The 27103-nt window shown below is 46.8% G+C and overlaps 1 long non-coding RNA gene across 1 annotated transcript; it reads left to right on the forward strand.

Annotated features, from left to right (window-relative positions):
* Nucleotides 1-390: 390 nt before the first annotated feature.
* On the forward strand, nucleotides 391-14597 carry LOC123403727. The gene is made up of 3 exons (XR_006611541.1): nucleotides 391-1101; nucleotides 13314-13398; nucleotides 14486-14597. It is a non-coding gene; the product is annotated as an uncharacterized LOC123403727 (long non-coding RNA).
* The last annotated feature ends 12506 nt before the right edge of the window (nucleotides 14598-27103 follow it).

Raw genomic sequence — 27103 nt, forward strand, 5'->3', positions numbered from 1 at the left:
CGCTGGAAGACGAGTACCTTCTGCCGGAGATCCTCCTGCGCCTCCCTCCGCAGCCATCCTCCCTCCCGCGCGCTTCCCTCGTGTGCCGGCGCTGGCTCAGCGTCGTCTCCGACCCTGATTTTGGCAAACGCTTCCACAAGCACCACCAAAAACCTCCACTGCTCGGCTTCTTCAGAGGGTATTCCGTGAGCACGGAGCACCACTTCACTCCTGTCCTCGATTCGCCGGACTGCATCCCTGCCGCCCGCTTCTCCGTGCCCAACAACAACGATGAACACTGGAACTTCCTAGGCTGCCGCCACGGCCTCGCCATCCTACTCAACATGTGGCTTCGTGAGGTCATGGTGTGGGATCCCATCACCGGCTTACAGCACCGTGTGGCTAGTCCACGCGGGCTCATGTTCGACCCGGATATCCACTGGGTGTACTGGCAGGCCGAGGTGATATGCGCCGATGCCCAACAAGGGCACGCGCACGGCAATTGCTTCTCGGGCCCGCTCAAATTGGTCTTGATCTGGGTCATTGGATTCACAAAAGCATTCGCTTGCCTCTATGAATCCGCATCTGGTTTATGGGGAGACATTGTCTCCATGGAGTCTACAGATTTCATGGTATGCATAAGGCCTGGCATCCTTGTTGGGAATACACTTTTCTGGATGCTTTCTGGTGGTAAAGTCATTGTGTTTGATCTTCAAACTCAGCTCCTTGATATGATCGAGAAGCCTGTAGACAGCCATATTAACACCGACTCCTATGGATTAGTTCAGCCCTTACGCACACATGATAACAGACTTGGCCTCGCATATTTGTCAGATCTTACCATCCAATTATGGGAGAGGAAATCAAACTGTAATGGTGTTGTCACATGGGTGTCTCTGTAGAAAAACATCCAGTTGGAGGAGCACTTTCCAAATAGAATGTTTACTCACTTGAAAACGATAATCACACTGGGCTATGATGAAGACACAAATGTGATTGTTCTGTCTACGGTCGGTGGCGTCTTCATGCTCCAACTTGATTCCATGAAGATCAAGCGTGTTTACAAAGGAGCTGGAATATGTTATGACAATTTTCATCCATACAAGAATTTCTATACTGCAGGTAATGCCTCATATACATTCACATCGTATGGGAAAATAATTCTTTTTTTTTTTTGCAGATTGATTTTGGTATGTGATCGCTGTAATATTGTTGTTGTGATTGAGAATCGACTAGATATATAATAATATGTTTTGTTGTTTTTGTTTCCTTGTTGGTCCAGTGAATTATGGTGGTGTAATTTTTTATATTAACAAGGTAAATTAAAGCTAGAAATAGAACTTAGGGCATGTTCACTATTGGAAAACGGGCCTTTGGCCTGGACCCTTTAGTCCCGGCCTGCCTCTGGGCCGGGACTAAAGGCCCGGCCACGTCGCCCCAATTCTCAATGCCTCCCTCGAGGCTTTAGCCCCGGCCCGTAAGGAGCCTCTAGTCCCGGTTCATGTCCCAAACCGGGACTAAAGGGCTACGCGGCGGGCAGTGGCGGTGGCAACCGTTCGTATCCCCCTTTAGTCTCGGTTGGTGGCTCAACCCGGGACTAAAGGACTAACATGTGCCTGCCGTAGTGGTGGCGACCGTTGGTATACCTCTTTAGTCCCGGTCGGTGGCTCAACCCGGGACTAAAGGCCTAACACGTGGCCTGTCGTAGTGGTGGCAACCGTTTGGTATACCTCTTTAGTCCCGGTTGGTGGCTCAACCCGGGACTAAAGGCCCAAACGGTTTGCATCCCACGTCGTTTCGGGCGATGAAAAGCACGAACCGAAGCGTACAGTCGCCATTTCTCTGTTCTTCTTCTCTCTCGCGTCGCCCTCTCTGTTCTTCTCCTCTCTTCTTCCCTTCTCTTCTTCCACCATGCCAACTAGCTTTCGTAAGGTGCTCGCACATGGCACGACGATGCTCGATGTCGTGTACACGAACCTGAGCAACGAGGTGCCGTTTTTTCTTCAACAGTTGAAGGAAAAATGGTTTGACCACGCAGCAGATGATGAGAAGTTCTTGGGGCTTGATCTGGAGTACACGGCTGATCAACGCGGTGTTGCCGTCATCCAACTATGCTTCGCACGCCATGTCTTGATCTTCCAATGGGCGAGGTAAGTTTTGAGGCTTTCTTTGATCCAAGGTAATGACATTGTAAGTTTATTTGTTTCAATCATAGTTGGTTCCCTTCAAATAGTTGTAGTGAAAGAATTTTGATTAGTTGAAGGGGAGCACAATCTAATTGGAATAGTGTTCCATAATCTGAAAAATCGTATTAGAATCAACTAGTGTTTAATATGTTCCATTGGAATCATAGTTGGTTCCCTTCAAATAGTTGTAGTGAAACAATTTTGATTAGTTGAAGGGGAGCACAATCTCATTGGAATAGTGTTCCATAATCTGAAAAATCATATTAGAATCAACTAGTGTTTAATATATTCCATTGGAATCATAGTTGGTTCGCTTCAAATAGTTGTAGTGAAACAATTTTGATTAGTTGAAGGGGAGCACAGTCTCATTGGAATAGTGTTCCATAATCTGAAAAATCGTATTAGAATCAACTAGTGTTTAATATGTTCCATTGGAATCATAGTTGGTTCGCTTCAAATAGTTGTAGTGAAACAATTTTGATTAGTTGAAGGAAACACAATCTGATTGGAATAGTGTTCCATAATCTGAAAATTCTGATTGGTTCAATATGTTCCATTGAAATCATAGTTGTAGTGGTACAATTTTATGCGGTGTTCTTTGATCCAAGGTTATGAAAATTGAATATAGCTAGTGATCTCTCTAGGTTCCATTGGATAGCAATATGATATGTCATAGTCATGAAAATTGCATATAGCTAGTGATCTCTCTAGGTTCCATTGGATAGCTATAGTGATCTCTCTAGGTTCCATTGCATATGTTCTATTTGAATCCTAAAGATAAGTTTCTCTTTAGTTGTAGTGAAACATGTTTCCTTATTGCAGCAGTATGTAACATTTGTTCCATTCTAATTTGTTTCTGTTGCAGGAGTGACAAGCATTGTCCAGAACTCATGGAGTTCCTTCGCAGCGGCATCACTTTTGCTTCCGTTGACATAAGGAACGACAAGCTGAAGATGAGGCACAGCTTCGGTATTGAGATACCAGCTGGTTGCCTCGTTGATCTCCAAACGATATTCAGGCTTCGACATGACAGGACTTCGATGGCTCATATGGCAGTTGCCTTGATCGACGAGTCATATGGTGATATGAAGACCAGTTTCCCAAAGTCTCAGCACAGACTTTGGGAGAAGGGCCCACTTGATGATATCAACATTGAGTATGCAGCAAAAGATGCATACATTTCATACGAGTTGTACCGCAAGATTCGAGTCGTCAACTATGGCCAGCGTCACCTCGAGGAACATGGACATTCTGATTTAGATGATTCAGACGAGTAGTGTTCTTAACGTCGAACACTTGTACATATATCTATGGTAGCTATTATTATGTACTGTTTGGACTAGTATCATGTACTTCTTGGACCAATTTATATATGTCTAGTTTCTGTTTGTGCCATTATAGTTTCCAAATTTAAATGGTTTAGCCCTTTCTAACTTCATTTGCTACTTTTGAATGGTTTAGCCCTTTCTAACTTCATGGTATCATGCATTTCGACCACATATATATACAAAAAGTCTTCAGTTCAAATAAGTTCAAAAAGTGAAATCCCTTTTGTAACAGATCTGTTTTTGATTAAAACAATCATTTAAAAATGAAAGACCATTAGTCCCACGTGGCGTGCAGCGGAACCACTTTTGTTGTGGGGGTCGCTTCTCCTTCTTCTCCTTGTGCTAGATATTGGTTATGCACTAGGGGAAGTAGGAGTAGCGACCATCATCAACGGTTGAAAAATCAGGTGAGCTAGTGTCCACCATATATGAGAGAAGAAGAATGTCGTCTCTTATTGTGGGGGTCGCTTCTACTTCGAGAGAGATTGTCCATTTTGTGATGTGCCTTTGAATGGTGCATTTTGAACACACAAAAAGTATGGAGTTCAAATAAGTTCAAAAAATGAAATCCCTTTGTAAGAGATGAGTTCTCGTTCGAAACCCTGCTACTTCGAGAGAGATTGTCAGTTTTGTACACGAACTGCATCCAGTTTTTGTCGTAGCCCTCTCAACTTTTTAACACATGCTATGTGGGTGAAATGATGATAGCATGCCAACTTTCAACATTTTCAGAGTTCATTTGTAGTGCTTTTCAATTTCAGGGTCAACTAGCTCAAAAAAATAAGTAAATGCACGAAGAATACCAAATGAAGTCAGAAATTGTTGAAATTTTGTGATGTGCCTTTGAATGGTGCATTTTGAACACACAAAAAGTATGGAGTTCAAATAAGTTCAAAAAAATGAAATCTCTTTGTAAGAGATGAGTTCTCGTTCGAAACCCTGCTACTTCGAGAGAGATTGTCAGTTTTGTACACGAACTGCATCCAGTTTTTGTCGTAGCCCTCTCAACTTTTTAACACATGATATGTGGATGAAATGATGATAGCATGCCAACTTTCAACATTTTCAGAGTTCATTTGTAGTGCTTTTCAATTTCAGGGTCAACTAGCTCAAAAAAAATAAGTAAATGCACAAAATATACCAAGTGAAGTCAGAAATTGTTGAAATTTTGTGGTGTGCCTTTGAATGGTGCATTTTGAACACACAAAAAGTATGGAGTTCAAATAAGTTCAAAAAAATGAAATCCCTTTGTAAGAGATGAGTTCTCGTTCGAAACCCTGCTACTTCGATAGATAATAGTTTGGATTGTCAAAATTATTGATTATGAAAATAAAAAATAGTTTTGCATTATTTATTCAATTTGAAACACTTTTCATTATCATAGTTTTGTCAAATTCTTAAATATGCAAAAAGAATTTTTAATAAACATAGTTTTTAATTGAAAATAACAAAATAGATAATAGTTTGGACAGTCAAAATTATTCATTATGAAAATAAAAAATAGTTTTGCATTATTTATTCAATTTGAAACACTTTTCATTATCATAGTTTTGTCAAATTCTCAAATATGCAAAAAGAATTTTTAATAAACATAGTTTTTAATTGAAAATAACAAAATAGATAATAGTTTGGATAGTCAAAATTATTAATTATGAAAATAGAAAATAGTTTTGCATTATTTATTCAATTTGAAACACTTTTCATTATCATAGTTTTGTCAAATTCTCAAATATGCAAAAAGAATTTTTAATAAACATAGTTTTTAATTGAAAATAACAAAATAGATAATAGTTTGGATAGTCAAAATTATTAATTATGAAAATAGAAAATAGTTTTGCATTATTTGTTCAATTTGAAACACTTTTCATTATCATAGTTTTGTCAAATTCTCAAATATGCAAAAAGAATTTTTAATAAACATAGTTTTTAATTGAAAATAACAAAATAGATAATAGTTTGGATAGTCAAAATTATTAATTATGAAAATAGAAAATAGTTTTGCATTATTTATTCAATTTGAAACACTTTTCATTATCATAGTTTTGTCAAATTCTCAAATATGCAAAAAGAATTTTTAATAAACATAGTTTTTAATGGAAAATAACAAAATAAGTTAATAGTTTGGATAGTCAAAATAATTAATTTTGAAAATTGGAAAAAAAAGAATTTATATGAGAAATCATGGACAAAATTCAACCTGAATTCACTTTGAATTCAGATTGAATTTTCTCCACAATTTTGAACATAGTTTCAATTTTCAGTAAGATTAGGCATGTAAGCCTGCTTTAGAGAGGAGCTCGATGGACAAGCTGCGATGGGGCTTATAAACAAGTGTTAGTCCCCCTCGCTGGGCGAGGTGGGACTAAATTTATCGTGCAGCCGAGGAGGGGCTTTAGTCCCGGGTGGAGCCACGCCCCGGGAATAAAGACACCCTTTAGTCCCGGCTGGAGCCACGCACCGGGACTAAAGACCCCCTGCTTCCCGCCTCTTGGTCTGCCCGAAAAGAGGCCTTTAGTCCCGGGTCGTGGCTCCACCCGGGACTAAAGGGGGTCTTTAGTCCCGGCTCGAGCCACGCACCGGGACTATAGATCCACCTATATAAGCGGGACTTCGAAAATTTTCAACCCAATTCGTCCATTTCTCTTCTTCTTCCTCTCGTTCTCCTGCCCGGCGCGGCACAGCGACGAACTAACCGACGCCGTCAGGCTGCCCGCCGTCCTGCTCGCCGCCGCCTGCCGTCCTCCTTGCCGCCTCGTCGTCCTCCTCGCCGTCGCGCCGTCCTCCGCGCCGTCCTCCTCGCCGCGCACCGTCGACACCTCCGGCCGGTAAGCCCCCCGCCCCCTCCTCCCCAACACTCCGGCCAGTATAGAAGAAAAGAAGAAAAAGGAGAAGAGAAGAAGAAAAAGGAGAAGAAAGGAAGAAAAAGGAGAAGAAAAGAAGAAAAAAGAGAAGAAAAGAAGAAAAAGAAAAAGATTTTTTTTGTCATTTAATTCCTATTGTATAGTGTATATGCTTAAGTGTATAGTGTATATAGTGTATAGTGTATAAGGAGAGGAGGAATTTTGCTATAGTGTATATAGTGTATAGTGTATAAGAAAAGAAGAAAAGAAGAGGAGGAGAAGACAAGAAAAGAAGAGGAGGAGAAGAAAAATGAAAATAAGAAGAGGAGGAATTTTGCTATTGTATAGTGTATATGCTTAAGTGTTAATAGTGTTTCTTAGATTATTGCTTAATTTTGCTATTGTATATGCTTAAGTGTTAATAGTTTAATTTTTCTATAGTATATGCTTAAGTGTTAATAGTTTATATTTAGCAAGAAAATTAATAGAACTAGTTTATTTTTTTAGTTCATTTTACGATGCCTATCCCGCATCCTCGTCGTCGACTCTGCGGAGGACACCTGCTTGATCAGAGGGGCCCTGTCCGGGACTGGGCTCCGCCCGGCTGGTATTGGGAGGTGCTACCTTCCGGGGGGCGTAGGTTGGTGAGGAGCCAGCCCGTCGTTGACCCGATCCTTGTTTGGTGGCGGTCGCGTGGGCCAGTGAAGGTGCCGAGGCTTGTGGACACCGCGGAGGTGGTACGTCACCGTGTCAGCGAGGAGGATGAGCACGTCCGTCGCTACATGGTTGTGTTGGAGGGCAGGTTCGAGCTTACCTGGCAGGTTCTTCGGGGATCTCACTGGAGCTATGATCCTGTGATGGTTCCTTCTCTTTGGGTGTCCACCACCCGCGCCGATACCCGTCGGGCGCTACGGTTCTAGATGTATTAGTGATGCTATATGTATGATAGTATTCGAGGAGTATTAGTGATAATATTCGACGATGTATGGACAAAAGTGATGATGTATTAGCTTATAATTGAATGCATGCTAATTTGAATACTACTTTATTTTACGATTTGGTTTTGCTTATTGAATGCTCAAACTGGAAAAGTACTCCTACTTTGAATACTATGCAGAAATCTAGGAGTCCCGGGTGGAGCCACGACCCGGGACTTAAGTTGTTTTGGAACGGAGTTCCTGATAGAATAATTCTTTTTTGGTACAAAGGTTAAGAGAATCCGTTTTTTGCAGAACTATGGATCCACATATCAGGAACCTCGAAGAGGAAGAACTTCTCGAAGATATAATCAAAGACGGCCCCGACGTTGAACCAGCTGAATCTCCGTCATCATATCTAAACCAGGACGTTGGAATGGAGGTCGAGCGACACGAAGATGAAGCCGATGGGGCAGGAGATAGGTCCAATGACGGAGAAGGTGATAGATCCACTAATGGAGAAGCCGGTGAAGAGGAGAAGTCCGGCGAGGTATACATATGAAGTTCGACAATCACTTGTAATATGTGAAAAATATTGGAGATAGCTCTATATTGTATACATATACATTCATTTGACGAATGTTTCTCCCTCTTAGGCCTGCACATCGAGCAAAACTACGAAACGAGGCCCGACTAGAAAGTTGGATGCACGGACGCATTACACATTTGAGGTGATATTTCCTACGGGCGAACCCAAGCTTCCTAAGAATGCTGCTGACACATTCAAGAAGCAATGCGGAGTTCTCGTTAGGGATCACGTCCCGATCAGCGTTCGGGAGTGGAACAAGCGCAAAGGGGCAGCCGATAGTGACTATGTCACCGAAAGGTACAAAGATAATCTTTGGAATGATCTCATGTCACGTTTCAACCTGCCAGAATATGAGAATGAAGACGCCGCAGACAAACTGAGGGCCAAAGTCAAGCAGTGGACTCTGAAGAAGATGGCCGAATTGTTCCGTAGCTAGATGAGGAAGCTATGGAAAAACTATCTGAAGACACAGAAAGTCCCAGTATTCGAGGGGTATCTAGCCAAGCAGGCGAATCACTGGAAGGCATTTCAAGAGTACAAGGAGTCAGAAGATGCCCAGGCATTATCAGAAAAGAACAAGATAAATGCCGACAAGAAGAAATATCACCACAAGCTGGGGCCAGGGGGCTATGAGACTGCCATCCCAAAGTGGGATAAGAAAGAGCAAGATCTGATAGATAAAGGCATCGTACCTGAACCACTCCGTGATGAGAGGGAATTGAGAGCAAGAAATTGGTTCCTTGCGCATGGTGGGTCGTACGACGAAACAACAGGGGACCTCATCTGCAATGACGATCTTAGGATACCCAGGGAGAATTGGAAAAGGATAGTGAAAGAAATTAAGGAGCGACAAAGAAAGTTCACTGCATATAGAGATAAAGATTTGCTCACACTGGTCCTCGGCAATGACGAACATGGAGGACGAATGCGAGGCTTCGGTCCTTCTTACCCGTGGTGGCTTGGGTTTGCCAGAGACCAAGACACTTACAGAAGCCGAGAGAGAGCAAAGAAGAGGCAGCAGGATGAGGAGAATGACAAGTTCAACCAGTTGCTTGCCAGGATTAACGAGCAACAGAAGCAGATTGATGAGCTTAGAGGAGTACCGCGCCACGAAGATCCTGCACTTGATATTACCAGCACCCCATCTAAGCAGAAAAGCAGCGTGGCTGAATCTGAGGCCCCGCCCGACGATGAACGAAGAATGATAGAGGGCGGTCCCGGCTACCCCGTGGATGGAATCAAGGAGTCAACATCATGTGAACTCCATCAGAAATTCAAGAACATATCCATGAAGGTGGCCGTCGGACAAGCTTTACCTTCTGGCCCTGATGCATGCTGGCATGGCCGTGAGATTCCAGCTGGCTTTGCTAAAGTCGGGGTGGATGAAATCATGACGGGGTTTAATGATATGGAGCTCGACATAGCTGGACCCGAAGATGAGAGGACACTCGGAGAAGTACTGGGTGGAGTCATCCTATGGGACAAGAACTACATCAAGCTTCCAGGCTCGGCCCCAAGGACAACACCGCCTCCGAGTCGTCGCAGGTCACCTACACCTCCATTACCTCCAAGCCCTCCACATGACGTCGGCCAGCACAACACGAGTCCATCTCGATCACCGCCGCCGGACTTGGGTCGTCCGTCTCCGCCGCCGCCCGCACATGATACTAAGCGGAAGCGTGCCAGCAAGAACGCTCCGTCGATGATTTCTAAGCGACGGAGCTCCCCAAAGCGCAAACTGTCGCCCCTCCCAAAGGTACCTCATGCTAATCTTCCTATCAGACCTTATGATCGTACCCCCGAGAAAAATGCCAGGATAGCAAAGGAACATCATGATGCGCAGATGAAAAAGAAGGAACCCGAGCCCCGCACGGAATACACCGAGAAGCAAATAGCATTTGCAAAAGACTTCATAACCACTCCATCACAGTACGACTTACACTATAAGCCTGATGACTATACACGCACATTGCAGAAGGAAGTGAAAAACAGCAGCTCATGTGCAAGTGCAAGTGGGAGCAAATCAAGTTCAACTACAAGCAAGAAAAAATCAGACGTTCCTCAGCTTGGACAACAGGCCAAACAGTTGATCCCACCCCTCAAGGTGTTAACCGAGAATGTTCCCCCTCCGGTGCTGGGGCAAGCTTTTGAAAGAGCAAAGGAGTTGGCGGATGAATGTGGTATCTCGGTTGAAGATTTGCTGGCTTCCCAAGACGACAGGATACCCAAGGCTGTGGTAGCCCCTAAGCCACAGTTTGTCATGGGACAGCCTTTGGTCAGCAAAGATGATCTCCCAACAAATATGCGTTACTTGCATAAATGGTACTTAAGTGAATCAAAGAATGGGAGAACGATGATCGTGCTGAGTGTCCCACGGGAGTACTACGGCCGCTCCAAAGAAATCCATATCGACTTTGATGAACTCTTCCAGATGTACAATGGCGACGCCCTCGACAAATCGCTTATGAGTTGCTATTGTCTGTAAGTTTTTTAATTCGTTGTCTACATATAACTTTTTTAGTTATTTCAATTCATTGTTTATATATAACTTGTACTCTATTATGCAGAATGAAGATTCTGGAGTGTAAAAGTAAGAGCATCCTAAATATTGGGTTTATTGACCCAGATAAAATACATATAGCGACGCTAACTGACAAACCCAAGGAGACGGAGGAAAACCTTCTAAGGTTTCTAACAGATCAAAATTTCTTTGACCACATACTGTTTCCATACAACTTCAGGTGAGGGTCTTTACTCTGTTGTGTCCATTCACTTATAAGTGTAATTGATAAGTTACTGACACACACACACACACACACACACACACACACACACACACACACACACATATATATATATATATATATATATACATGTGCAGCTTTCATTGGATTCTGTTGGACATTCAAATTGATAAGGGAAGTGTTGATGCCTTCGACCCATTATCGAGACCCTTGGAACAGTTCCAAAGCCTGCAGGACATGCTCCAAGGGTAATTTTAATCATTCTTGCGCTCTATCGGTCTCTTTCGATGATTTTCTGATATATCAATTAATGAAAAACTTAGCAAATCATTATCCTTGTCGGGCAGGGTTTGGAAGCGGTTCAAGTGCGTGACTACCGGTAACTTTCCTGAGAAGCTGACCTTTAGAGCGGTTCAGGTAAGTAGTAGTATGATATACTTCTATTAATTTCAATACATTTATGATGCTAGATTATTATTTTGATTATATATATTCTATTCTCGTAAAGTGCGACCAGCAGCCACGGGGAACGCATCTATGCGGATACTATGTTTGCGAGACCATTCGCACATTTACCTCTGAGTTCAAGGATCACAGATTCGACGTAAGCAATGAACATTCACACCTCTATTTTTACCCGTCATTCTTTGTTATCATGATTGACATTCATATTCATCTCCTCTTCTTATATAGCACACGGCCATGAGGACGAAGGTCCTACCACAGCAACGCGCGATTGCTGTTGCAGAGGAGCTTGCGGGATTTTTGAGGACGGAAGCTATAGAAGACAAAGGACGATTTAGTGTAGCTAAGGGCCATTACTGATGTTCGTCCATGTAATCGAATAGACGGGCTCTAGTCCCAATAATTCAGATCTCCATATAATTGTATATATATGATCGCTTGTAAGATAAGTTAATCCTATATATATATGCATAATTATTTCTATTTAAATTATATGAAAACTAATTCCCAAACACCAAACGAGACATCACGTTAATCTCCCGAACACCTACACCCTAAAACCCTAAAACCCAAAAATAATTTCATTCAAAAAAACCCCAAAACCAGCAAAATCTGAAAATCTTTAGTCCCGGTCCGTGTAACGAACCGGGACTAAAGGATCTGCCCCTGGGGCGCTACGAGGCGCCCACGTGGAGCACCTTTAGTCCCGGCGTGTAAGAGGGCCGGGACGAAAAGGTTAGGCCTTTAGTCCCGCCCCTTTAGTCCCTGTTGGTGAACCGGGACTAAAGCCCCTTACGGGCCGGGGCTAAAGGCCCCGTCCCCACTAGTGGTTCGGGAACTGCCCAGCTTCCATAAATCCTCAAATCCAGCTTCTCGATCTCACTTCCAGCTTCTGGACGAAAATCGTGGATGAGAAAAACCGTTCGACGTAGAATTCCCAGATTCCAGATCGCTAGTCCTGGGCTGGTAGCGGCTTGGCCCAATAAACTCGATCCTAGCCTGGTAGAGAGCGAAGTTACCTGCTCCGTTCTATTCTTTCCTTATATGAACCGTTTTGCTTCACTTCGCGGTGGCATCTTTCTCTAAATAACTTTAACTCCAGCTCCTCGTTTTCTGGGATCGCCAAAGCACCAGCTCCTCATTTCTACACTACAACCCGCCTTAGATCTGGGAAGCTAGCTTCTGGGAGCTGACCCGTTCGGCCCAGCTTCGCCCGCTGATTCAGAGAAGCCAGGAGCTGGGCAGTTGCCGAACAGGCCCTTAACTATTGCTTTTGTGCATGACCCTTTCTAATTGGCAACCACAATAATGTGCTTGCAGAAGAGCTTTCCATCCGAAGGTTTCTAACAATTGGAAATGTAGTGAAGCCCTCTACTGCGTAAAATAGTTAACCGTTTGGAACATTTGGAAGATTAAATCTAGTTATGTTTTCCCATTCAACAAATTTATTTGAAATATAATGTCTATCTTCAGTGATCTTAGTACTAATTATAAGTTTATAACATGTACTTTAGTTGTTGTCAAAAAAAGCACTAGTTTATTTAATCACTGAGGTTTCCCTGCATATTTCCTTCTGGACTGTTGAATATAATTTAACAAATTGTACGTTATATCATTGTCGGTAATGTAATTTCTTTGTTAATCGGCTACCTTAAAGCTAAGACAAGAATATAACTGTTGCTTTAGTGTATGGCCGTTGCTAACTGCTACCTATAATCATGTGCTTATAATGATATTTCCATCTGAAGTTTTCTAACAATTGGAAAATGGCTAAACTATAATGCACTAAGAGAATACAGTAATGACATGTGCACGTGAAATGGTTAACCAATTGGCACACTTGGAGTCTTAAAGATAACATTTATCAATCTTGATACTGATCATCAATTTATAACAGCATTTACTTTATTTGTGTAGAAAAATAGCACTAGTTCATCAAATTCGAATGGTACCACCTAATCACTGAGGTCCCCAAAATGTGCATATTTTCTTTTATCCCATTGGTCATAACTAGTACAAGTTCATCTGTACTAGTTAGACTCCAAAAAATATTTCATAGATGCATTTACCAAAAAATATTTAAACAGTCACCCATTCCTTTTGGCACCTAGCCATATATGTAGATTCATTTTACTATCATCCTAACAAAAGCTATTTTCCCCTTCTCTAGTTAGCTAAATGTATAGTGATTGGCCCATAAGCCATCTCATTGATTCAACTTATCTTTTTATTTCGACTTTTTTTATGTGCTACTTTTTCTTGTAGGCAGGGGAGTTGGACGGAACTTGGTCAATCTGGAAAGGTGAACACATGAGATATACAAATATGTTATCTTGGTTGAACAAGTGAGGTAATTTATCTTATATATATATCTATGGGTATATATTTTTGTCTCGAAGGCAATATATCTTTTCATGTTGGTTACTTAATTTGGATGGTGCATTATTTATGATTTTACATTCCTACTGCATGAATTTAATTAATTTTTGAACATTTATAAAAAGAATGTTGTCCATTTAGGACAACCAGGAAGTCAGTCTTCGCATCTAGCTAATGGATGCAGGCTTTCATTCACTATTCTTTTACTGGTTTTTACTGTGATTGTACATACTTGTCTGAAAAAAAACTAGAAAATAAGCAACCATAGAGGTTGAAGGTGTGCCATCACAAACTGATTGATCTTATATTGGTGTTCTCCTTTAGTATTGCTATTTTTCTAATAATCTGCTAGGATGATCCAGCTTTGGATTTTATTGTATACTTTGCATAGTGATATAGTTAGAATTCATTCTTGGGTCATACAAAATTTTCTTTTTTTTAGAGTAATACAAAATGGGTTGACTGAAACAAAGGAAAAGGGCTGGTTGGTTCTTCAATTATGTATGATGTGAATGTGTTCTGGTTGACACTGAGAATACTCTTATGTGTAGTATCTCTGGATGCTTCTACAATTTTGTATAGTGGCCACCGACGTGGAACTTTTTGCATATAATCGTGTGTTTTTGTTTATTAGCTAATATCAGCCGACTTTAATCAGGTAGACGAGTGGTGTTGATTTGGTTAATGGACGATCTAACTATGATATGATGCTGACATCTTGTGAGTGTTGCTAGTGATCTAACTATGATATGCTGCTGACATCACCACATGCAACAGAGACAGAGAGTGCTTGCAATATATTATAACATAGTATAATATATCTAGAATTAACTCTGCTGCCTAGTTAGAGGATACCACTTAGGAAGGTAACGCTCATACGGTCATACCTTCTTTGTAGACACGATCGTTTAGCAGCTCTGCATGTTCATCTGTTAAATTGATTCGACATTTGCATGATGTTTTCAGTAACTTGAAAAATATATCATGCTTGGTATTTATGCATCTACAAAAAAATTATCCATCATCTCTCCTGCTGATTATTCCAAAATATGTTCCAGGCAATGCAAGACCAACATCCACAAGGAGACAAGAAGACATGTCAAAATAAAGTGTCCTGATTTAGTTTTTCCCTCAATGGGTCCATGCTACATTAATGTGATGTATCGTTGACCTAAATTCTACATGCATTAATTGCCCAGATGCATTTTCCAAACTACTTTTGCATCACAATTTTTGTTAGCAAAATCTGGTGACAAATTTGTTTCCTCAAAGTGCCTTCCTCTCGGAGTCATGCTCTTTTCAACACGTAATGACACAGCAGCCTGTCATGCAATACACAAATAAATGTACGCGAGCCAACCTAGCACGGGTAATGCAACTCATTCACTCTATGATCAAATTTTCACACGCTATCAACAAAAATGCATTCAGATTATTTTTAAAAATGTCCGCGGGCAGGGTAGAAGAGCGGCTTCAGGCTGGCGGGTGTGGTAAAGGAGCGATTGCGGGCCTTGAGGCGAGCAGGCAGCGCAGAGGAGCGGCTTCAGGCAAGCGGGTGGGGCAGAGGAACTGTCGGGGCCGGCTATAGGGCGGCGCAGCGGCGGCGGCCCTGTAACCGCGTGAGTGGGGAGGTGGGAGGATCGACGGAAGGAGAGGGATGATTCGTGTGACTAATTTTCCAGCCACGAGCACGACAGGCCACCAGTGGCAGTTCTTTCGTAATCCGCGTCTTCAATAGAGGTACTACCTTAGATTGAAACATTATTTTAGAATGAAACGTTTTGTTTTCTTGGAGCGCCCAGAATCGTCACAACCATGGTTCCTAGACGACTTTCGATTGCACTAGCAATTCTAGCGATTCTCTGATGATTTTGGACAATCAAATCGAATTTTTTGAGCATTTTATTTTTTAGGCCAAGATCGTCCAAAATCGAGTGAAAAGATTGGGCTTAAAGCCCATCCTATAAGAGCATCTGGTTGGGCGCCTCAAACCCGCCTCAAATGCCTCAGCAGAGAGCCCGACAACGAAAATGCAGCCTAGACGGATGCCTCGAACGGGCCTAAAACGCCCGAGCTAGCCGGTACCCCTCATATCCAGCCCAAATCTAGGGTGGATATGAGGTGCTTGGGCGCGTCCGCCAGGTGGGACCCGACCCATGCTGGCCCACCCGCCCACACGTATATTCGTTCTCATCCCCTCCCCGGCCCAAAGCCTAGCCACTCGACTTCATTCCACTCCACTCTGCTCTGCCACCCCAGCTTCCGTCCAGTGCTCTCTAGCCTTCTCCGGCATAGCGAGCAGCAGATCTGACTTTGGATCCATTGATCGAGGTGTCGTCCCATGGGAGTTGGAGGAGGCAATGTCCATCTGCATTGCACTCTACCGCTTCGAGGAGGACATCACCCAACCGACGACAAAATCTATCTGATGCGGCTCCATAGCGTCGGTGGATCAGTCGCTCGGATCCTACGGGGTTGGATCATTGTGGTCCCAGGAACCTCCAAACTCCCCTTCCCCATCACCAGTCTGGTGGAGTATGAGTACCACCAGGACCGGTGTGCCCATCCATGGGAAGGATAGAATGAGGGAAGTCGAGGCCCGCCTCACTGCCAACAAGGCGGTGGCGCGGGCAGCAGCAGAGGAGGAAGCCATCTGTGCATGCATTGTACAGAAGCGGTAGTGGATGCACACGTGCGCCTTCACCCGAGGCCAGAATCAGGTGGTCGTGACATGACCAGACTACATAGCGACGGGCCAAACAGCTCCAGCAGCGAGTAGATCTGGCTCGGTCCCTACTTCGTCTTCGACGGGTACCTCCACGAAAAGGATGGAAATGGCACCGTGAAGGGCAAGGGTAGGCGCGGACGATCTTCACGATAGTCAAACATGAAATTTTTTTGGTAGTCTCATGGCATGTATGATGTAGTAGCCTAACAATGTGTATGCGTCATTTTATGTAGTTGCATGAGTTTGTTCGGATTTGAGGTATGCTAATTGAGATGTCCAGTTGTGAGAAGGGAAATTTGAGACTTTGACCGGTGTTTGAGGGAAATTTTCCATGTCTGGTTGTAGATGTTGTAAGACGATAGATTTATCATTTTCTTTCTTGGAAGAAAGAAATGGAGTCTAGCCTCCGCCTTCGTCATAGGGTCGTCCTCCTATGGTTCCCGTCGGGTCGTCGGATCCACGCATGTGGATCATTTTAGGTAGTAACGTAGGGTTTGGATTGCTCATCGTCTTGGCTTTGGTGGTGGTCCGAACAAATAAATCTTAAGATTCTTCCCCGATGATGCGATCCTCACTAGGGTTGAATTTAGAAATTAGTCTGTTGAAGCATCCTCGTAATGGACATGTGTCCTTAGGCTCCGTCGTTGCGACATCGTTTGCTCCAGAGTCTACGTGGAGCTTGGAGGTAGTGTGTCGATAGATCAATTGGCTGATGGTGTGTCGCACGACCACACGTTCGGCAGAGCGGCCGTTGGTGTTGGATAATGGTTTATTGCTAACAACAACGAATAAGAAATGCCTACCTTTTAGTCCGAGTGTTATACACGCTATGCTCACACAAGCTATGCTGGTACATGTTTTCGTAAGTTGTCACTCTGTGCGAGCCCGTGGTGTACCGGTGCTCTATCCTTGGCTATTCCTTCGTACGCGCTCTGTGCGAGCCCGTGGTGTATCGATGCTCTATCCTTGGCTACCAAGACACACTATATGCGAAGACCCACAGGGAGTCTTTCGATGCAGAGGCCGGGGCGATGCCTCCATTTTAAAAAAAAAGACCCACAGGGAGTCCTACCTTGAGTGAAAAGCGCGCAACGATCCTGCAGTTTTGAAAGAATACACATATCGCACATGCACGAGCGTGCTTGCGGGATGCATGTGCTTTTTTTAGACACTGGAGCTATGTATGCTTCAGGAAGAGGGAGGGGGGTGGGGGGCGCTGGCCCCCTCCCACCAGCCTTAAAGAAAACTTGCAGGGCAGAAGCGCGGCGGCATGTTGCGCTTGTTTAAGTGCCCATTATTGAATTATTTGTTGACCATTTATTTGTAATTTCCGGTTGAAAGATGTGATGAATAGAGATAGATAGAGATGAAGAAGTATAAACATTGATTTTTGAGATTGCATTGCATTGCTAGACAACATAAGTTGCACGGGAAGATTATATGGTATACGGTTGAAAATAAGAAACAGCCAGTGAAGTGAATCATGAGTTGTCGATTTCCAGAGCGGTTTGCTTCTACTTCCATGTCTCACTTCATCCATGTCACTCTGAAAAAAGATAAAGGGTACGCGTAAATTAACTTGGCGGGGTTTATTATCAGGAAGCAATGACAATGCTAAGCTCACTGATTGTGTTACAAATTAACGCAAACAAAGATATAACTTACAAAAAACATAAATGGAATGGTAAATATTTGAACCATCTATGATGTGTTGTGGACGTCAAGAGATGAACAAAATGTCTTTGGAGAATAAAAGATATAAGTCAAGTATATCCTCTCTATGTCTTGAATGTTCAATAAATCAGCAAAAGAACATGCTAGCAAATAAAAAATGCCATGAAATTTATTTTCTTGAAATAAGGAAAGAAAAGAACTAAATATGTCATTACAAAACTAAACCTATTGCAGTTGACTGAAAGATGTCTAGAAAGAAAACACATGCCTACTAAAGTGAGGGATGTCCATATATACTCAAATAGATATACCAAACACTGATATACACTTATTTAAGCAAATGAGAGATATACATTGGCTAATCATTGGATGATAAAGATGCACAAAGGAATAGGCAGTTATGCATTGAAGAAGAATATCATTAACTCCAAGCGGTGTACATGTAGTCACTATTTAATCTCTTGTCATGCTGATAACTTCCATTGTATCAGGAACTTATGATCTTCTTTCTCAACTGTCATATTTTCATATTATGCACGTGATGCAAAAGGATAATGCTTATAGTAGAAAATATAGGGGAAATGGAACATATTCTTTTGACTTACGACCTTCATATACAAATCGTGTATTCTTTAGATCTAAGCAGTCCATAAAAAATAAGATAAGCCATGCTATGGTTTGGAAAATTTGATACATGAAAATTACTAATACAATTAAGATGGCTATTCCTTCTTTTTGAACTCAAATTGGTATTCTAAGAAGTATTAAGCTTAGCTGCGAACCGATCCAAAAGTCCTAATTAATTCAAATATACCGGTCAAGGAGTATATAAGGGTAGATACACTTTTTTGGGGAATTCAAAATAAATTATGCAAAGAGAGAGAAAGAAAAGCTGAAGAAGAAAGATGAACAACATTTCAAGGCATCAATTTAAATAGGATTCATGATGCCTAATCGACATTTAAGCATAGTTCCTCTCCTCCCTCCTCTAATCTAGTATAAATGAAGTAAGAATAATGGTGAGTGTAAAGCTGCGCCCATGGAAATTTAGACCCTAGTACGAACATGTGTAGCAAAGAATATCGATAGCTCTTGAGCACATGAACTTTCTCTCCATATATATCCAACACAATGTAAATAGTGTAAAAAATATTCTAAAAATGCTATTTGAGTTTAATACATAAACAAATAACTAAAATGATACCATAGGTGACTAAGAAAAGAAGGACGACACGTGAAAGGAAAGATTGTCAGGCTCTGTTACTTCTGCCTTCTCACTTTGGTTCAGCTTGACGTCCCTCCTTGTATCTGCTAGAAAAAATATCAAACGAAAGATGAGGACATAAGATGAGAATACACAAAGTCACATACCAAGTAATTTGTTGTAGCTAGGCATGAACTAACAGAGTGAATTACTAATGTCCATGTGGTGTAAACTAACACAACGATGTGGTATAAACTGTCAGAGTGAATCACTTATATTCACCTGGTCTAGGCAACTACAATAAATTACCCTAAAAGATGACGAAAATTCTCCTGTTCTCTGAATTTCACTTAGACTGAATAGAATTGAACATTGGGACGAACAATTGATTATTTCAGTATATCTCAAACCTTCATATTTTTACTTGTTCCTCTGCGCCATCTTGTAGATTGAAGAAGCAATGGGGAAATGCCATACACACAAGGTAAATAGACAGAGAACATGACCTGAAATGTCATCACCTGCACCGGAGAGACGAATATTTCAGATTTAAGCAACTATTGTATGGTATCTAGAATAAATACCAGACACCATTCTTTCAAAAGAAGTGTTTTATAACTAATGCTACTTGGCTCAAGGTGGAGTAAATTATATAGTATTGATAAAAGGATTAAGAGGTAATGTGACGCATTCTTCCTTATAAATGTTGTAAAAAATTTAGGACGGAAATATAGAGTACTCAGTTCTATCTCCATTTAATCTTCAAAGAAACCTCGATGTTATTTCAAAATTGCAGAAATGTTCAGATTTCCCTAAGATGTGTTCTGAAACTACATCTGAACCTATATCCAAAGCCTGGAATGGATTCAGTGAAAAGGGTCGAAATGAGTTGGCATCCATGCCTTCCGAGGTGTTGTGTGTGTGTGATGGTGGCGAGGTGCCCATAGACGCGTACACCAGGCTGACCTGGTTGGAGATGCAAGACTTGGAGAGCAGCCTTGGCACCAGGGAGGCTGGCGGAGTGGCGATACATATTATGATTCCATGTCATGTTCAGACCGGAGCTCAGAGCATGTCAAACTAAGAAACAACAAACGCTCAACGATGAGGACACCTCCCCCATGGCCTCGCACTTGCGGCACCGTTTGGAGTCCGGCGTCCTTTGTCAGCTCGCTCCTGATCCTCGCGAGAACACACTCAGTGCGCCAGAACGAGCTCGAGAGAGAGAGAGGTTGTGCAGCGTAAAACTTGTTGCTTATCTCGTTTTTCTCTTGCTTTATTTATACTCTGGTTACAGGAGGCACTAACAACCTCGAGCACCAGCTACAGACTCGGATCACGATCGAGTCATGGCCGTTGTCATCCCAACGTCCCTCTCCCGTGATCCTACAAACGCGCCACAGACCCCTGCTGCCGCGCCATCCCACGACGGGGTTCGGTGGTGATCCTAAACTCAGGAAAGCAAAGACTTGCGCCCCACGCCGGTGAACAGGCTCACAGATCGTGGGTTTATTCTACTGAACTTAAACTAGCCTAAAACAGCGCAGGGTTTACCTGACAATCACTCCCTAACCCCTAAGCTGTTTACTTGATCCCAGCGACGCCGATTGCAGCTCGCAGCTCCTGAAACTTGACACGCCCTAGTGCCTTTGTCAGCAAGTCCGCGAGTTGTCCGTCAGTGCCAATGAACTCGACCTCCACGCGCCCGTCTTCCACGCACTCCCTGATGAAGTGATATCTTATGTCGATGTGTTTGCTTCGGTCATGAAAAACGGGGTTCTTGCAGAGGAAGATCGCGGACTTGTTGTCCACCTTCAGCTTGATCCTCTCGGCCTTCTTGTTCTGTAGTTCTCCAAGAAGCCGAGCCAGCCAGATGCACTGCCATGCCGCCGTTGTTGCGGCAATGAACTCTGCCTCGCATGAGGAGAGCGCAACCACCTTCTGTTTCAGGGATTGTCAACTGATGAGGTTCGGCCCCAGAAAGAACAAGACGCCGGTGGTGCTCTTGCGGGTGTCTATGTCGCCCGCGTGATCGCTGTCGCTGTACCTGTTCAGCGTCGCGTGTTTGTCTCCGTGCGTGTACCGGCAACCGAAGTGCAGTTTTCCGGCGACGTACCGGAGGATTTGCTCGACGGTTGTCAGGTGCTCCGTGGTGGGGGACTCCATGAAACGGCTGACGTAGCCCACTGAGTATGCGATGTCGGGGCGTGTGTGCACCAAGTACCGCAGACTCCCGACGATGTTGCGGTACTCCGTTGCGTCGGTCGCTGACGCGGTGCTTCCTTTGCTGAGCTTGGGCCGTGGCTGCATGGGCATTGGGCAGGGCCTACACCCTACCATGCCGCTCTTGTCGAGGATCTTTGTGGCGTAGGCGGCCTGGCTCAGCGTGATGGAATTCTTCTCCTGCTTCACCTGGATGCTGAGATAGAAGCTGAGCAGCCCCAAATCGCTCATGCAAAAGAGCTTCTTCATCTCCTCCTTGAATCGTGTGATTTCCAGCTTGTCGTTGCCCGTGATGACGAGATCGTCGACGTAGACGCCGACGAGCAGCCTTGCTGTCCCGGCGCCGCGCCCGTAGATGGCGTGCTCGAAGTCGCTTCTCCTGAACCCCAGCTCCACCAGGCAGCTGTCGAGCTTGGAGTACCACGCACGTGGTGCCTGTCGTAGGCCGTAGAGCGCCTTGTCCAGGCGCAACACCTTGCCCTCCTTTCCAGCGATGATGAAGCCGGGAGGCTGCGCTACGTACACCTCCTCGTGGAGATCGCCGTTGAGGAAGGCGCTTTTGACGTCCATGTGGTGGACGGGCCACCCTTCTTGAGCAGCCAGAGCGAGCAGTAGGCGGACAGATTCGAGGCATGCCACTGGGGCAAACACCTCCTCAAAGTCCACTCCCTTCCTCTGGACGTATCCCTTCGCGACGAGCCTGGCTTTATGCTTCTGGACATCACCATTTGCGTCCCGCTTGAGCTTGTAGACCCACTTGAGTCCGATGGGCCGAAACCCTGCAGGTAGATCGGCGAAGCGCCATGTTTTGTTGTCGATGATCGACGCCATCTCCTCGTCCATGGCGCGTCTCCAGTTTGCATCGCGCTCGGCTTCGGCGAACGTGAGTGGCTCACCCATGACCCCGGGGTGGAGTTCTTCCACCTCGACTGCGTCGGGGTCGAGCTCGTCCTCATGCACCATCACGTAGTCCTCGAAGGACTTCGGCTGCACGATGCCGTTGCGCGACCGCGTCATCATGGGGTGTTGGAGCTGCATCGGCGTTGGTGCTGCTTCTGGCGACACCGCCCGAGGCTCAGGTGGGGGTGGTGACGCTGCCGGCGGCAGCGAAGGAGATGGAGCCGCCGGTCCAGGGTCTTGAGCTTGTTCCGATGGTGCAGTGGGGCTTTGGCGTGCGCTGCCTGTCTCAGCGGGGCTCGCCACGCGTGGCAGCGAGCGCGTCATCGTATGCGTGTAGAAGTCGACGGTGAAGGGGGCCGTGGTGGCCGCTGCTCCCTGCTCCGTCCAGTTCCAGCTTGCCTGTTCGTCGAACACCACATATCTGGTGACATGGCGCGCTGCCGTGATGGATCATACATCCGGTATGCGGCCGAGCCAGGTTCATACCCGAAAAGCACCATAGGAGTGCTCCGGTCGTCCAGCTTGGCCGGGCGTGGTTTCACTGTCTTGACATGGGCGACACAGCCAAAAACACGAAGGTAGCTCACGTTTGGTTTGGGTCCATGCCATACCTCATACGGCGTCTTGCCGTCGATGCTCTTCGTAGGCGAGCGGTTCAGCAGGAACACCGCCGTGCTCACCGCCTCGCCCCAGAACCTCACGGGCACCCCCTTCGCCTTCATGATGCTCCGCGCCGTTTCGACGATGGTCTCGTTCCGTCGCTCCACCACTCCGTTTTGCTGCGGGGAGTACGGCGCAGTCAGCTGGCGCCCCACTCCCTCATCGGCGCAGTAGGAGGCGAAGGTGATGGAGTTGAACTCGCCTCCGCGATCCGTGCGGAGGAGGCGAAGTTTGCGGCCCGTCTCAACCTCCGCGTGCGCCTTGAACTGCTTGATTGCGTTTGCCACTTCGTCCTTCGTCCGGAGCAGTGTGAGCCACATGTAGCGGCTCTTGTCGTCGACGAGCAGCAGGAAGTAGCTCTTGCCGACGGGGGTCGCCGGCGTGATCGGCCCGCAGAGGTCCCCGTGCACGAGGTCGAGGATGCCCTCGGCGCGGTGCTTGGCGGCTTGCCGAAAGGGGGCTTGACGTTGCTTTCCTGCTAGGCAACTATCGCACAGCTGCTCGACGTGTTCGATCGGCGGAAGGCCACGCACCATGCCGCGACTGGCTAGCCGGCGGAGTGCGTCGAAGTTGAGATGGCCATACCTGGCATGCCACCTCCATGCGTTCTCCTCGTGACGTGCGGCGAGGCACACCGGCTGCGTGGTCTTGAGAGTGGCCACATACAGCCGGTTCCGCGCTCGCGGCACTCGTGCCAGTAGACGGTTGTGGCGATCCCGGAGGTGGAGGAGGCCGTCATGGATGAAGACGTTGCAGCCGCTCTCGTCGAGCTCGCCGAGGCTGACGATGTTGCTGCGCAGACGAGGGATGTAGTAGGCGTTGGTGAGCGCGCGGTGCTCTCCGTTCTGACACGAGAACAGGATCGTTCCTCGCCCTTTTATGTCGACGACGGAACCGTCTCCGAACTTCACCGTGTCGGTGACGCCGGTGTCCAGGTCGGCGAAGGAAAACGCGCAACCAGTCATGTGGTTGCCCGCGCCCGTATCCAGGAACCAGATGTCGTCGGGTTGGCCCTCCTTGGTGAGGAAGACGCATTCCTCGACCAGTTCCACGGTGCTGGCGTGACCGCTGGTCGCCGTGGGCGTGGCCTCGGCACCTCCCGCCTGCGGTGTCTTCCCCTCGCCGTCAGGGGTTGCCACAGACATGAGGAGCGCGGGCCCGTCGTCGTCATCGTGGAACCTGCAGGCCCTAGCAAGGTGCAGGGCCGGCTCGTCTTCCTCCACCTTGGCCAGGTTCGCTTGCTGGCCTTTTCGTTCGTGCCGTGGTTCCGGGCAGTCCCTGGAGATGTGCCCGGCGTATTTGTTGCAGTTGTAACACTTTACCTGCGACATGTCGCGTTTGCCGCCGGAGTCGCGTCGATCGTTGTCGCGGCCCCGTCCCTGCGGATTGCCCTTCTGCTTGGTTTTCCCTTCGTTCGCGCCTGAGCCCTGTCCTTGCTCGCGCTGTTTCCCACGTGCCAGCCACTCCTGCTCTGTGAGCAGAAGTTGCCCGCCGGCGCTTTCCGTCGCGGCGCCGGAGCACCGCTCGACAGACAAACGTAGGCGCCCGATTAGCTCCTCCACAGTCAGTACTGGCTAGGCACCTCCCTGAGGATCTTATGGACTACCTTTACCTCGTCGACGGTGTCCCCGAGCGAGCGCGGGTTGTTGACGAGGGCGGTGATCCGCAGTCCGAACGCGTCGAGGGTTTCGCCTTCCTTGAAAGCAATTTGCTCGAACTCCCTGCGGAGGCGTTGCGCGGTCGCCTCGCGGACGCGGCTCACTCCCATGCGCATGAGCCTGACGGCCTCCCACGCCTCCTGCGCGGTTTCCTTGACGGCGAGGAAGGGGATCATCTCCGGCGGGACGGCCCGCAGCAGCGCCGAAAGTGCTGCCATGTCCTCGCGATCACCGGGTACACCCATGCCTAACATGGCCTCCCAGAGGCCTTGGGCGCGAAGATTGATCCGCATGATCAGGGACCATTCGACGTAGTTCGTGGAGGTGAGCGTGGGGTAGACGATCATGCTGCCGTAGTTCGTGCGCTCCTACACGACGCGCTCCTGGACGACCACCTCGTTGCCGCCCCTCCTGACCACGCTACGTCAACGGCTCCGCGCCCGTGGTTGCGTCGGGATAGCAGGCGCCGGTGCCCCTTGCGCCGCTCCTGGTGCGCCGTTCCCTTCCCCTCCGTTGGGAGGGATCGACGCCGTGCGCTGCCGTCCGTTCGACATGGCCTCCCGGATCGTGAAAGGCTCTGATGCCAATTGTCAGCTCGCTCCTGATCCTCGCAAGAACACACTCAGTGCGCCAGAACGAGCTCGAGAGAGAGAGGTTTGTGTAGCGTAAAACTTGCTGCTTATCTCGTTTTTCTCTTGCTTTATTTATACTCTGGTTACAGGAGGCACTAACAACCTCGAGCACCAGCTACAGACTCGGATCACGATCGAGTCATGGCCGTTGCCATCCCAACGACCCTCTCCCGTGATCCTACAAACGCGCCACGGACCCCTGCTGCCGCGCCAATACACGACGGGGTTCGGTGATGATCCTAAACTCTAGGAAAGCAAAGACTTGCGCCCCACGCCGGTGAACAGGCTCACACATCGTGGGTTTATTCTACTGAACTTAAACTAGCCTAAAACAACGCAGGGTTTACCTGACATCCTTGTGGGGCGCCATGCCAACGACGACGATGCGGGATGCACGAACGGCAGGAGGAGTGCGCACAGAGCGAGTCACAGATGGCACTCTCCAACAAGGTCTTCTCCTCCTCCCCTGCCGCCAGGAATGCGGCGGCCAATGACCGCCACCACGGGTATCGCCGTCTTCAACATCGCCGTGAGAGCCCTCTTCTTGTTTGACGCGGCCGTCTCATATCCAGAGGAGGTGGTGGTGCTGCCAGCGCCGTGCCGGGAGCGCGTGCAGCCTGTCAAGCCGGCGAGGTCGATGATACAAAGAAGCACCGCAAGCGCGAGGACGACCACGACATCGGAGTCGATGGTGAGGTCGACTGGGAGAGCTCTGCGGCGGGGGGTGGCCCAACGGAAACGGGGAAGTAAGGTAACGCTGCCGCGGTCTGATTTAAGCCGCTACAAGACGCAAGTAAATCGATGACGGAGGCCACGGGATGCTTACCAGCGATCGGCAACAGCCGGTGCTCGTGGGCAAAGGCGTCAAGATGATCCCCTTGTCCAAGCAGAGGTGGAAGAAGGGCGTGGGTAGTGACGCGAGGGTGCACGGCCGGTGACCACAGTGACTGCGACGGCGACCAGAGGACCGGCAATGGCAAACCCTATCCAGAGGCGACCGATGCGAGAAGGCCAGTCTCTTCTAGAAAATAAAAATGCACGATCGGAGAAGCCTCGAGATCCTAACAACGACGGGTCCTAACAACGGCGCTTGGAGCGGCGAGGGACGACGACGCGTCCACGCCGCCGCCGGCGGTGAACCAATATAGAAACCGGCCGGTAACAAAACAGAAGAAAAACCGAAGCTGTAAGCAGAAAAAAATATTCAGGTACACGTGTCAGCATGGGAACAAATCACGGTATGAGCTCAGAGCTCACCCCAGCCGGGCTTGCTTAGGCCGATTTAGAGCATCTAGAGCTGGACCCTTCAAAGCCGGCCCATCAAACGCACACGCGTTCGCGGATACTCACTGATCACGTCTCAAATAATGCAGTCTATATCTAGATACCTTAAATTAGAAACCTCAAATACATACTATTACATGCAACGTAAACCTAATACTAAGCGGAGCTCGTCTGGCTCCGTCGTGTCCATGTCCGGCGGTTGGTTGCGCCCCTGATAGTGTCAGTCCGGTCGCTCATGAGGCAGAGTATGACATGGAACACTAGCCGGCTCATGGGAGTCGAGCTCCCGCCATCTCCCATGCCCTACTCTTCCTCGTCGAAGCCCGTAACCCGAACGGTGCCAGTCGATGATGGATTCTTCTTGGAAGGAGCCGACGTCCACCACGACGCGGTTCCGTCGACTGCAATGCTGCACCCTACGGGGCGCCGAAAGTGTGATTCCGCCTCTCCAACATCCGTCGACGCGAGGGCCTCCGTCGCATCCCCGGACCACTGCCTCGCCCGACGGGCACGCCGCGTCATGACATCATCCGAGGTCGGCCATGCTTTGTGCTCGGCGCGCCAACGGAGGGTCTGCGCTTCCGTCACGGAATTCGGACGCCAGACGGACCGCACCGCCTCCGGTGAGGCAGCAACGCCGGATCCAAGCACGGGTTGTGCGAAAGCAATGGATTCCCAGCGTTGCGAGTACAAGCCCTACCGCAAGCCACACG

The sequence above is a fragment of the Hordeum vulgare genome, chromosome 6H (genome assembly GCF_904849725.1).
Source record: "Hordeum vulgare subsp. vulgare chromosome 6H, MorexV3_pseudomolecules_assembly, whole genome shotgun sequence".
NCBI classification, from domain to species: Eukaryota; Viridiplantae; Streptophyta; class Magnoliopsida; order Poales; family Poaceae; genus Hordeum; species Hordeum vulgare.